The sequence below is a fragment of the Eptesicus fuscus genome, chromosome 11, assembly GCF_027574615.1.
Source record: "Eptesicus fuscus isolate TK198812 chromosome 11, DD_ASM_mEF_20220401, whole genome shotgun sequence".
NCBI lineage: Eukaryota > Metazoa > Chordata > Mammalia > Chiroptera > Vespertilionidae > Eptesicus > Eptesicus fuscus.
Window position 1 is genome coordinate 80,650,531 of NC_072483.1, and position 13,055 is coordinate 80,663,585.

A 13,055-nucleotide genomic window follows, 5' to 3' on the forward strand; every position below is an offset into this window, starting at 1 on the left:
CAGAGCAAGCCAAGCTTTCCGCGAGCCGTTGCAGGCCTAAGTCTCCACTCAAGCTACAAAGTTTCAATTAGAGAAGGTAAACAAATTCAAACAAATGGCAGCAGAATGGAGCTTGAGAGAGCAGGCCAGGGTTGCCGGCGGCAACAGGGGAAGCAAAGCTTTCCACATACCCTGGCTTGGCTCACCCGCTTAAGGCTACAAAGTTTCAATTGTAGAAGGTGAATTAACTGCCACAGAAATGGCTGCCGCCCCGGAGGGAGCAGCAGGCTTGGCTCTGCTCCAGGCTACAAAGTTTCAATTGTAGAAGGAAAATAAATTCCAGATACCAGGGCCTCTGCTTGGGTTGCCAGGGGGCGTGGCAGGCCTGCAAACCACCATAGGCCCCTAGCTCAGGCCGCCCCACGCCCCAAGGGAACCCCACTCTGATCTGGGACACCCTTCAGGGCAAACCGGCTGGTCCCCACCCGTGCATCAGGCCTCTATCCTATCTAATAAAAGAGTAATATGCAGATTGATCATCACTCCAACACACAATATAGCTGCCCCCATGTGGTCAAAGATCCTGCCGCCATGTGGACACAAGATGGCCACTACAAGATGGCCAGCAGGAGAGGGCAGTTGGGAGGCACCCGGCCTGCAAGGGAGGGCAGTTGAGAGGGACCAGGCTTGCAAGGGAGGGCAGTTGGAGGTGATCAACCCTGCAGGAGAGGGCAGTTAGGGGTGACCAGGCTGGCAGAGGAGGGAAGTTGGGGGCAAACAGGCTGGCAGGGGAGCAGTTAAGCATCAACCAGGCTGGCAGGGGAGTGGTTAGGGGGTGATCAGGCTGGCAGGCAGAAGCGGTTAGGGGCAATCAGGAAGGCAGGCAGGCAAGCAGTTGGGAGCCAGCAGTCCTGGATTGTGAGAGAGATGTCCGACTGCCAGTTTAGGCCCGATCCCACCAGGATCAGGCCTAAACGGGAAGTCGGACATCCCTCCAGGAGTCCCATATTGGAGAGGGTACAGGCTGGGCTGAGGGACAATCCCCCGCCGTGCACGAATTTCGTGCACCGGGCTTCTAGTAGTTCATAATACTGCATTTTCTACTTTAATGTTACTAAGAAAGTAGATCTTGAACATTTAGACCACAAAAAAGAAATGGTAATTATGTGACGTGATGGAGGTGCCATAGCACTAATCATTTCACAATATACACATGTACCAAAACATTGTTCACCATAGATTTACACAATATTGTATGTCAATTATATCCAGATAAAACTGGGGAAAAAACATATAAAGGAAAGGCAACACAATTAGAGCAGGCTTCCTTCTTTGGGTTTTGCCCCAGGTTCATTGCCCTACACCTTCTCATTTCTGTGTACTATATTTAGCAAGATCTTTAAAGATTATTACCTTCATCATCAGGACCTCGGTGCAATGTTAGATGGGCCAAGTGCAGAGCACAGGGTTAGAAATTAGAAGCCTTGGGTTCTAATTCTGGTTCCACCATTTACAGGCCAAGTGATTTGGGGCAAATCTAGCCTGTCTTTCTTCAAAAACAATTATACCTGTCTGGCCTCCCACTCAGACTTGTGGAGCATATTAAATGAAATAATGCATGTGAAATCCCTCTGGAGATTGTAAAAAAGAAACATTAAAATATGTGGTGTAATTATCACTGACACTAATAACAAGGATCTGTAACTAGATTACAGTTCTCCACAGGATTATTCCTATATGATAACTACACTACACAGAAGAGAAAAACCAAACCCCCTAAACAGAAAAATGCAGAACTGTTCTCTCTTTTACCATGAAAAATGTTAATGTGAAGTTCATGAGAGGGTTTACCTAAAGGTGGCTGGGAGGGTGGAGGGTTCTGAGTTTTATATATATTAGAGAAACAGATTTTTGAAGTGCAGCATCCATTGAAAGTAAACTATATCTTAGCTACTAAAATCAATTGCATATTTATACGTATAAAAGCCTAAGCAACTGAATGACCAAACGACCGGTCAAATGGTAGCTATGATGCACACTGACCACCAGGGGGCAGACACTCAATGCAGTGGCAGGCGCAACTGGGCTGGGATGAGCAGGAGCAGCTCCTGGCCCTGACTCAGGCTCCTCCCTGGCTGCCTGCTGCTTCCTGCACTGCTATATCCCTTGGGCAGTCTGACATCCTCTGAGGGCCCTCAGATTGCGAGAGGACATAGGCCAGGCTAAGGGACCCCACTGGTGCACGAGTCCGTGCACTGGGCCTCTAATAATCTATATAATCTTAACTTTCTGTTTATAAAATAAGAACATTTTCCAGCACAATTGACTTCTTATATAATAAATCGCTAATTTAATGTAATTCCTATTTTCCTATTCTTGTGAAGTTCCCTATGTCTCTATGAAATGATAGAAGGGAAACTCCTACTTTATTTTATAAATTGAGATTAGTTTTATATGCAGAAAATAGTTGTTTCTAAAATTATTATGAGGTTTGATAAACCCAAATACATTCCAAAGTTCAATTCCACACTTATACACAGAGTACATGAAATTTCATAAGACTCCTACTTATTATCTCCATGCATGGAAACAATATTGTCAGTGAAAGGTATCCGGTATTCCTTACCCTAAGTTTTCCATGTCCTTCTTGCCGTAACTCTCTAGAAGGATGCCATGTTACTTTAATGGGGATTATTTTAAAACGTAAAGAAAATTATAGAGTTATAAAGAAAGTTTATAGAGGTCCTATTTGCTTTGTGTTTGTTTGTTTTTTCTTTATTGATTAAGGTATTACATATGTGTCCTTAACCGCCCATTGCCCCCCCACCCCCTAGCTCGTACCCTCACCCCCCCAGTGTCTGTGTCCATTGGTTATGCTTATATGCATGCATACAAGTCCTTTGGTTGATCTCTCCCCCTTCCCTCCACCCTCTCCTGCCTTCCCTCTGAGTTTTGACCGTCTGATCGATGCTTCTATGTCTCTGGATCAATTTTTGTTCACCAGTTTATGTTGTTCATTATATTTCACAAATGAATGAGATCATGTGATATTTATCTTTCTCTGACTGATTTATTTTGCTTAGCATAATGCTCTCCAGTTCCATCCATGCTGTTGCAAATTGTAAGAATTCCTTCTTTTTTACCGCAGTGTAGTATTCCATTGTGTAGATGTACCACAGTTTTCTAATTAGGCTGTTTCCAAATCTTAGATATGGTAAATTGTGCTGCTATGAACATAGGGGTGCATATATCCTTTCTGATTGGTATTTCTCATTTCTTGGGATATATTCCTAGAAGTGGGATCACTGGGTCAAATGGGAGTTCCATTTTTAGTTTTTTGAGGAAACTCCATACTGTTCTCCACAGTGGCTGCACCAGTCTGCATCCCCACCAGCAGTGCACGAGGGTTCCTTTTTCTCTGCACTGTCACCAGCACTTGTCGTTTGTTGATTTGTTGATGATAGCCATTCTGACAGGCGTGAGATGGTACCGCATTGTCGTTTTGATTTGCATCTCTCGGATGATGAGTGACTTTGGGCATGTTTTCATATGTCTCTCGGCCTTCGATATGTCCTCTTTCGGAAGGGGTCTATTTGCTTTTGTTAGCATTTCCTTAACACCCTAGAGCCGTGGTCGGCAAACTGCGGCTTGCGAGCCACATGCGGCTCTTTGGCCCCTTGAGTGTGGCTCTTCCACAAAATACCATGGCCTGGGCGAGTCTATTTTGAAGAAGTGGCGTTAGAAGAAGTTTAAGTTTAAAAAATTTGGCTCTCAAGAGAAATTTCAATCGTTGTACTGTTGACGTTTGGCTCTGCTGACTAATGAGTTTGCCGACCACTGCCCTAGAGCAATGCCTTGTTACTACTGTATTTGCTCTTCTCCTAGGCTGGGACCTTCTTCTCTGAGATGACCAAATAGCCAGCTTTCTCTCCAATCATCTGAATGATGGTAGAAACTTTAATTCCCAGTCCCTAGAACAGAGCCTGGCATATAGTAGGCATTTGGTAAATATGTAGTGAACGAATGAATTCTATATTCATAATTATACAATGTAATGGTAACATTAAAAGCTATTCACAAACCACCCATCCCTAATCAAAAACTTTGCGTCATTCTTTTAGCAGCAAGTTACTGAAATCCCTCTAGGCCAATCACTTAGTCTCTCTGAGCCTTTTGTTTCTTCATCTATAAAACAAGGATGAAAATGCTTCCTGTATGGAGTCACTGAGAGTTAAATTAAATCAAAGGGCACATGTAACTTGCATAGCACACTAGTTCCCTAACTTGGTTTCATTTTAGAATCACCTGGGGAGTTTTCCCTGTGCCTCCCCAGACCAATTACATTACAATTTCTGAAAATGGGGTCTGGCATCGGCATTGTTATATTTCTGCAGTTGATTCTAATGGGTTGCCTCCTAAGTTAGGGATGCCAAGTAAGATTTAGCCTTGATTGACATTTTCCTATCCAGACCTTGTCACAGAGCAGATCTCTCTGAGCAGGCCATGCTGATTTCCACCATCTCTTACCTCAAGTTGTGTCCTACCCCTCAAAGCAAGTTCTGTCTCCATCTTCTCTGGGTCGTCTAAAGTCCCAGCTCTGAAATACCTTTTCTATGAAACTACTTTAACCCTGATCTCCTTCTCCTCTCAGATCCAAGGGCAATCTGAAGTCGCTATTATAATATTCACTGCTTGCCTCATTCTGTCATGTTTAGTTTGCAACCATTTTGTGTGTGTCACATCGGCATATCTCCCCTGCCTCCAGCCCAGTACTGCGGACACTCCACAATAGACACTGAAAAGGATAATTTAAAAAAACAAACAAACATAAAATCAAGACTTTGTATAAGATGAATACAAGTCAAGATTTTATTTAATCCATTAATTAATGAGAGATCCAATAAGATGGTGCAACCAGTTCAAAGAAGAAGTCAAAGAAAGACATATAGGCAACAAGAAATGTTGAAATAAATTTACAAAAACATGCAAAATTCATCATTTGTATTCCATCCTTTTAGGACAAGAATCATTTGAATTATTACTTATTTTCTATAATTTACAAAATTATACACTAGATCCAAACAATGAAAGACAGAGGTAACCATGAATAGTGCTCTGGACAGTGTATAGTTTTTCCATTGTATAGGTCCTATAATCTTTGTGGTCCATTACATAGCCTTTCACAAATTTCCCTGACAGCACTCAGTGTTTTTATGGTCTACTGATTATTGGGACAGATAGAGGGTAAGATAAAAATCAAGTAAGAAGCTTTGCTTCGTTAGAAATTTGAGTAAGATTAATTCAGCTAATGATATCTTCAAATAACTATAGCCAAGGTGAAGCTCACATCCAAGCTTTACCTACAGTAGCCCTGACTGTTGAAATATCTGTACAAATTTTACTGATAAGGAGGTCAAACTTCCATTGTTGCTTGGAAAGTTGTCATCATCCAGCTAAGAAGCTCATGCAAGTCTGTGAAAGAGAAGAAGGAACATTACAGAAGGAATTTTAATGAATGTTCTTTAGGTACTTGCTTATATAACACCTCACTTTAATTCCCCATTGACCTTGAATGGTAGTTACTTTTATCCCTGTTTTTGCCATGAAGAAATTGAAATTCAGATGGATAATTAAGACACAATTTTATGCTAGGTGATGTGATGATTTGATTATTGTCCATCTTTGACTTTAAACTCTTAGCTCCATGAGGGCAGGAATCTGCTTCTTTCTGTTCATCACTGTATTCCCAGTGCCTAGCACAATGTCAGACCCAGAAGAGGCACTCACTAATTATTTTTTTAATATATTTTATTGATTTTTTTTACAGAGAGGAGGGGAGAGGGATAGAGAGTTAGAAACATCGATCAGCTGCTTCCTGCACATTCCCTACCGGGTATATATCTGCAACCAAGGTACATGCCCTTGATCGGAATCGAACCTGGGACCCTTCAGTCTGCAGGCTGATGCTCTAGCCACTGAGCCAAACCAGGTAACGCATAATTATTGAATTAATAACTGCATGAACAGTCACCAGTTATACACAAATGTAGCAGTTGGCCCCTACAGTTTTATCTGTCTACTAGAGGCCTGGTGCACGAAATCATGCATGGGGGGGGGGGGCGGAGTCTCTCAGCCCGGCCTGCACCATCTCGCATTCCAGGAGCCTTCAGGGGATGTCTGACAGATGGCTTAGGCCTGATACCCCCAAGGAGCAGGCCTAAGCCAGCAGTCGGACATCCTTAGTGCTGCTGCAGAGGCTGGAGAGGCTCCCGCCACCACTGCTGTGCTCGCCAGCCGTGAGCCCGGCTTCTGACACACTGACTACCAGGGGGAAGCTCCTGCATTGAGTGTCTGCCCCCTGGTGGTCAATGTGCATTGTAGAGACCTGTCATTCTGCTGTTTGGCCGATTTGCATATTAGCCTTTTATTATATAGAATGACTTCTTTATTTTCAACAGTGAGTTTTTATTATATGTTGATCCTGTAATTTCTCATTCTGAGAGAAGTGTAATATTTCTTAGATTTACTCTATTAAGTGATGTAAAATATGTAATTTAATAGACAAATACCTTTTCTTCATAGGTGGAAGAAATATACTCTTTGATTTTCTTCTAATTTTGACACCATTTAGTCCAGTAATTCATTTGGAATTTAATGAAATTTTCGGAATGAGGCATAGATTTAATTATTTTTCTCCAGTTTAATATCCAATTGTGACATCCTTTATCATTTAATAACTCCTTTCTCAATTGTTATATTGCTTTTTTATTTTGGGGTATTAATTTCATATAATGTTATTAGTTATATTCTCTGGAATTTCTATGGCAGTCTATGAACTATTTCTTCTTTATATAATACCATATTTTTATTGCAAATTTATCATTCATTAGTATAATAATATAGAATATAAAATTTATAAAAGTTGTTTATTTATAGTATTGTAATTATGTACCACAGAGAGTTTCTCTGCTATATTTCCATTGCCTTTGTATCTTCCTTCTGGGTCCTCCACTATTCTGCTTTTTCTTTTAGTTATTTGTGTCATTCTCATCATTCTCTACCTGATAAACTCCTCGAGAGCAGAAATAGTATGTATTTTCCCTTTGTTTAGTGTTTCCACGGCGTAGATGTTCAGTCCTTATTTGTTACAGTGATGTGAATTATCCCAAACAGACGTTGAGTTCTTAATGTGTCTTCCTGAACCTGTGAGTGTTCTGTGTTCATAACGTTTCCAAAACTGTACAAATCTCTTCTTGCCCTGCCTGGTATTATATAAATGGAATATCTGCAAAATAGAAAGTTGAATTCTTGAGTAGTTTTTTTTTTTTTAAATCACTATTAAAACAGACATGTACATTTAACCGATTGGGATGTCAAAGGAAATAGGTTCTAATGATTAGCAAAATAAATGAATGCAAGACCATATCCAATGCCAGCCTGCTGACCAATACTCCCAGGTGCCAGGCCCAGGTTATGCAGAGAGGATTTGAGTACGGTCTCTCTTTTTGAAACCAAGATAATAACAGTGACCAAAAGCTTTAATTGAGAGATTCAAATCTCATTTCAACCACTTTAAAGAAAAGTTATCTGTAGGAATTTAATGTCAGTATTACCCTTTAAAAATACAGTTCTAATATCTGTTTCCTTCCCCACTCACAAATCTGTTTTCAAGTAGAATCTATTTGTTGTTTAAGGTTTTTTTTTCCCCCCTCCTTCTTGATGATGGGAGTTTCCTATTGGATTTTGAGGAATGCACTGAGAGGTAGAATATAAAGACCAGGAGCACATTAGCACCTGCCAAGGTCACATCCCAGCCCTACCTCAACGCTAATGCTTCCCATAAACACTCCACTCCCATGACCTCACCCCAGACCTTTGCCTCATTTTGGCATGAGCCACCTCTCAAATCCTGTCCAATCCCACCCTCATGAAGTTTTCTATCAATAAAGCTTTTGCCAGCGCCCTTAACATTGTCACTGCATGCTACACCCAACCCAACTTTCTAACTGCTCTGGATCATTTATTTCATCCACCTCCTTTCCTTCTCTACCCTGGCTTCTGAGAGCTATGTGAGAAATCTCACAACTGCCATATAGCTGATGCTTATTCAACTAGTATTTAAAATATATATATAATGTCTAAAGTTTTACATATGTCTCCTTTTTCCCTGCTTGACACCCCCACCCGCCCCCCGCTCCAGCCATTCCCACCCAGGGCAAGCCCCCACCCGCCCCAGTGTCTGTGTCCATTGGTTATGCTAATATGCATGCATACAAGTCCTTTGGTTGCTCTCTAACCACCCTCTCCCCTACCATTTGTCTCTAGATTGATCTATTCTTGTTCATCAAATTATGTTGATCATTACATCCCACTTATGAGTGAGATCATGTGATATTTATCTTTCTCTGCCTGGCTTATTTCACTTAACATAATGCTCTCCAGTTCTATCCATGCTGTTGCAAATGGTAAAAGTTCCTTCTTTTTTATAGCTGCGTAGTATTCCATTATGTAGATGTCCCACAGTTTTTTAATCCACTCATCTGCTGATGAGCACTTAGGTTGTTTCCAAATCTTAGCTATGGTAAATTGTGCTGCTATGAACATAGGGGTGCATATATATTTTCTGATTGGTGTTTCTGGTTTCTTGGGATATAGTCCTAGAAGTGGGATTACTGGGTCAAATGGGAGTTCCATTTTTAACTTTTTGAGAAAACTCCATACTGTCTTCCACATTTCAGAGAGGAAGGGAAGAGAGAGAGAGAGTGATAGAAACATCAATGATGAGAATCATTGATTGGTTGCCTCCTGCATGCACCCTCCTGGGGATCGAGCCCACAACCAGGACATGTGCCCTGAACAGGAATCAAACAATGACCTCCTGGTTCATAGGTCCACTCTCAACCATTGAGCCATCGTGGCTGGGCATTCAACTAGTATTTATTGAGCACTTTCTATGCATAAAAACAGTAGAGGAAACTATGCAAGACCCAGAATAATGCAACAATAAATAAAAGGCAGCATTCACTCCTTCTCACTTCTGATGGGGTGGGTGACAGTATTATTATGAGGGAAATACAGAGTGCCACAGAAGCCCACAGAAAGACTCCTAACTTAGAATGTTAAGGGATCAGGGAAGGCTATGCCTCTTAAAATTCATGGTCTTCAACTCCACTGGGGCCTTTGGCATCACTCAGCAATCCTTTAGTTGCCTATTCAACCACAATTTTCCTAAATGAATGGTTAAGCTCTCATGGCTCTGCTCAAGTCCCCCGTATACTCTTATCTTACCCATCTCTCTGACTGCACTGAGGAAGTCTAGTCTATGTTTACAAATTCATTTCCATCTTCACTCCGCCCCTCCTGACACAATAGAAAAGTGGCCCTTCTCTTATCCCATTTCTCCACCATTGCCCCTCAGTTCATCTGGGACCAGGACCTTGGCAAATTGATTTATTTCCTCCTTCACTTATGTTTTCTTATGTTCAAGCTCTTTCTCTTAATTACTTAATCCACAGCTAATAAACATATACAAATCTCTTTTATACACAAAAATATATAAATTTAAAAATAAAGCAACCCAAATGCTCTCAGTCTTCACCAACCTCCAGATTAAATCTAAATTGTACCAGATAAAGCTCCCACTAGTTTACAAAAGTTTTCCAGATGTCATATTAAAATGTACACTTGAAATTTATGTAATATTATTAATCAATGTTACCCCAATAAATTTAATAAAATTTTTAAAAATAAAAATAAGGAGTTCAAAAAATTGGGTTCTCCAAATAGAAGATACTGCAGGTTTGAGAAAAAGTTCACAAGTTCACCAAAGTCAAATTTAGTCTTTTCAGGGTGAGATAAATAGCAATTTCCTCATGCAATTATTGTATCTTCAAAGTATCACAAATCTGCCAAATTCAGTAATGCAAAAATCAGAAGTAACTTTTTCCTAAAGAGTAAGCAACTTAATAGAAAAGATTTAAGGCTTCATTTATTTTGAAGACTAGTGCCAGACTGTTCCTATTGTTTTGTTTTTATTTCAAAAGGCAAAGTTGTTTTGTTTATTTGCTTTTTCACTGTGGTATATGATGTCAATTGATAGCAAGACAAAGGATCACTTTTGCTTTCTCAAAATTAGACCCCCTGTCAACCCCACAGATTTTTGGGAAGAATATCAAGGTTGTTCTTTCCTTGTTACATTATTATCTAGCTATTCTACAATTGCTAAGAGATTAAGAAGTATGTTGAATCATGCCTTCATTTTTTCTCTCCCTATTCTCCTGATATTACATAATAACATTTTATAAAGAGAATATTTATTGTTGACTCTATAATAAATATACATAATTATTATATATATGGATGATTGTGTCTCATTTTATTCTTGTATATTTTTAATTACTAAATAAATTTTTCTATTTGATTACTAAATAAGTTTTTCTATTTGATTCATAGTTGGCCCTTGTCTTAGACAAGCATGTCATATTCCACAAAAGTCCTCATCACCATCATTTTATGTTAGACATATAAATGTCTACTATATGTTATTGTATGTCAAGTGTAATTGAAAAATAAAGTAAAAAAATAAAAGTCCTCATCACCCAAGTTTGACAATGCTAGTAAATCCTCTCTCAATACAAGTTTTGACTTTCTCTGATAATCCTTTTGTTGAAGGATGAAATTCTCAATCACATATATGTGAAACAAAGAAGCTAAATTTATTGCTTATTATGCAATGGAGAGCTATTTTTGTAAGTCTCTCTGTACAAAGCAAAACTTGATATCATAAAGGGTTTTAGGAACTGTGGAGTTCAAGATTGGCAGACTCTCTAAACTGGGAGTGTTTCAAGATTGGCTGTCTGTCAGTTGCGGAGTTTAGAGACTAGCTGATTCTCAGAAGCAATCCTGGAGTGGTGCTGATTGGCTGACCTTCACAGACACAGGGCCATCACTAATTGATTAGCATGGGCTTAATACTTGTTCTGTGGTTACTTGTTGATTACTTTGGACTAGGACCAAATAACAGTCTTTTAATCCTCATATTCAAATTAGGAGGCAAGATCTTTCCAGTTGGTGCATGCATCAGAATCACCTGGAGTGTCTGTTAAAATAGACTGCTGGGCACCACCCCAGAATTTATTATCTAATAGATCTGGAATTGCACCCGAGTGTGCATTTCTAACAAGTTCCCAGGAGATGCTGTTGCTACTGAGGCAGAGACCACACTCTGAGAACTAATGAGTATGAAAATGTCCCAAGAGTAGAGTTACTAGAGTTGGCCAGGTTTAAAGGACTGTTTGGTGGCGGTAACCTACACGATAAGCTGGGTTATAGTGGGACAGGAGAATGTTAGAAAGGCTGACCATGGGAGTTTTTAAAGGGGCTCATGGATGGCAAGGCTTAAAAACGATTGGTGTGGAATACTTGCCAGAGAGGCATGAGAAAGACAGCTTTTCCTTTCTTCCTTCTACTGATTGCACGGACGCCTTTCATTTCTAAATTGTCAGTTAGACAAAGAAAGTCACTTTACCTTAATTTTTTTTCTTTCTGTAAACATTAAATACCTAAATGAAATAGAATTTTAATCTTCCTTTTCTTCTCAATGTATGTCCATAAATTTTGCCATTGCTAATGAGCACATCCATTCAAAGTAGTGGATAATTTATACAGCTGAGCAGGCAATTTAATGCTTAAGGAAAAGAAGATCCCTGGAGGGGGGAAATGTGCATCATCAGTTCCTAACACATGAAAGATGTATGTTGAAAAATCAAGGCTCATGCCCAAATGTTCAATATATTTTTTGTCTTCAATTCATTCCCACACAAGAAAAATGGTTCCAACTAAATTGAAGACTTTTCTTCTCTTAAGAAATGTGATAGTTGCCAACTAGTGATGGAGTTTCTAAAATTCTTTTCCCAATACTTAGATTAATTTATTGGATGAAAAAGCAAGAGCAAATCCGGCTTCTCTGGAAGCATGCCCAAAGTCGGCAAGAGTGAATCAGTAAGTGTCACATGAAGGTACGTAAAAAGACTGGAAAAGAGTGACACAAACACAAAACCACCAAAAAGGCAACAAAATAGAGCATATCTAACCTTGATGGAATGTTGGAGTCCTGGTATGAACCTCACCGATCTATCGGAATTGTGTGGCAGCTCATGAGGGTAACCATAAGGAATGAGTGTCTTCACTGAAGGAACAAGAATGCTGTCCTTTCTGTGATTTTCAAAGGCTGTGCTGCTCTTACCTTCTACAATGCGGGTCTTCTCTGCAGACTGTTCCAGACCACCCATTCTTAGAAGCACCAACAGCTTCAAGAGAAGTTTCCAAAAATTAGAGACTGTAAATCTCTATATTTTGAAATGATGGAATCTTTCTTAATGGCAGAAAATGCAAGAAATGGGGCACAGAAATTCATACTTCTCCCTACTTTTAATTCCAAGCATCCAAAAGTGGATGGCTCTTCCGAAGTGAGCTATCTATGCTAATTTCTGCCTAGATAACAAAATGAATTGTTTACCAAATCACATGAAGGTACGTAAAAAGACTGGAAAAGAGTGACACAAACACAAAACCACCAAAAAGGCAACAAAATAGAGCATATCTAACCTTGATGGAATGTGAGCATTTTCAGCCAGAGCAACATCTATTTTAACAATACGTTATTTTTAGTTTCGTTCTTTTCATCGTGCGTGGGCAAGTAAGTACTATGTAGGTAGGATGTGTTTTAGGTTTGTTTTTTTTTAAGTTTCTCTAATGAGTCTCATGGACCATTCCAGAAGGCCCACAATGGCACATATTTTCTGTGCAATACAATTTGTGTACTTCCTTTTCACTAAAGGATATGCTAGAATGGTCTGACTTACTGATGGAACAAGTATGTCTGTCACTTACCCCATGCTGGGCACTGTTCTTGGTGCCGCTTCCTAAGTGAGCCAAGCCTGAGGTCGCCGATGTGTGTGGTCTCCTGTTTCCTTACTTGCTTCTTAAACCTGACAGTGCATAATTAGAGCTCTGTTCCGTTGGTTCAAAACAAACAGGAGCTTTGTTCCTTGTTAAAAAATGCAAACAATATTGAA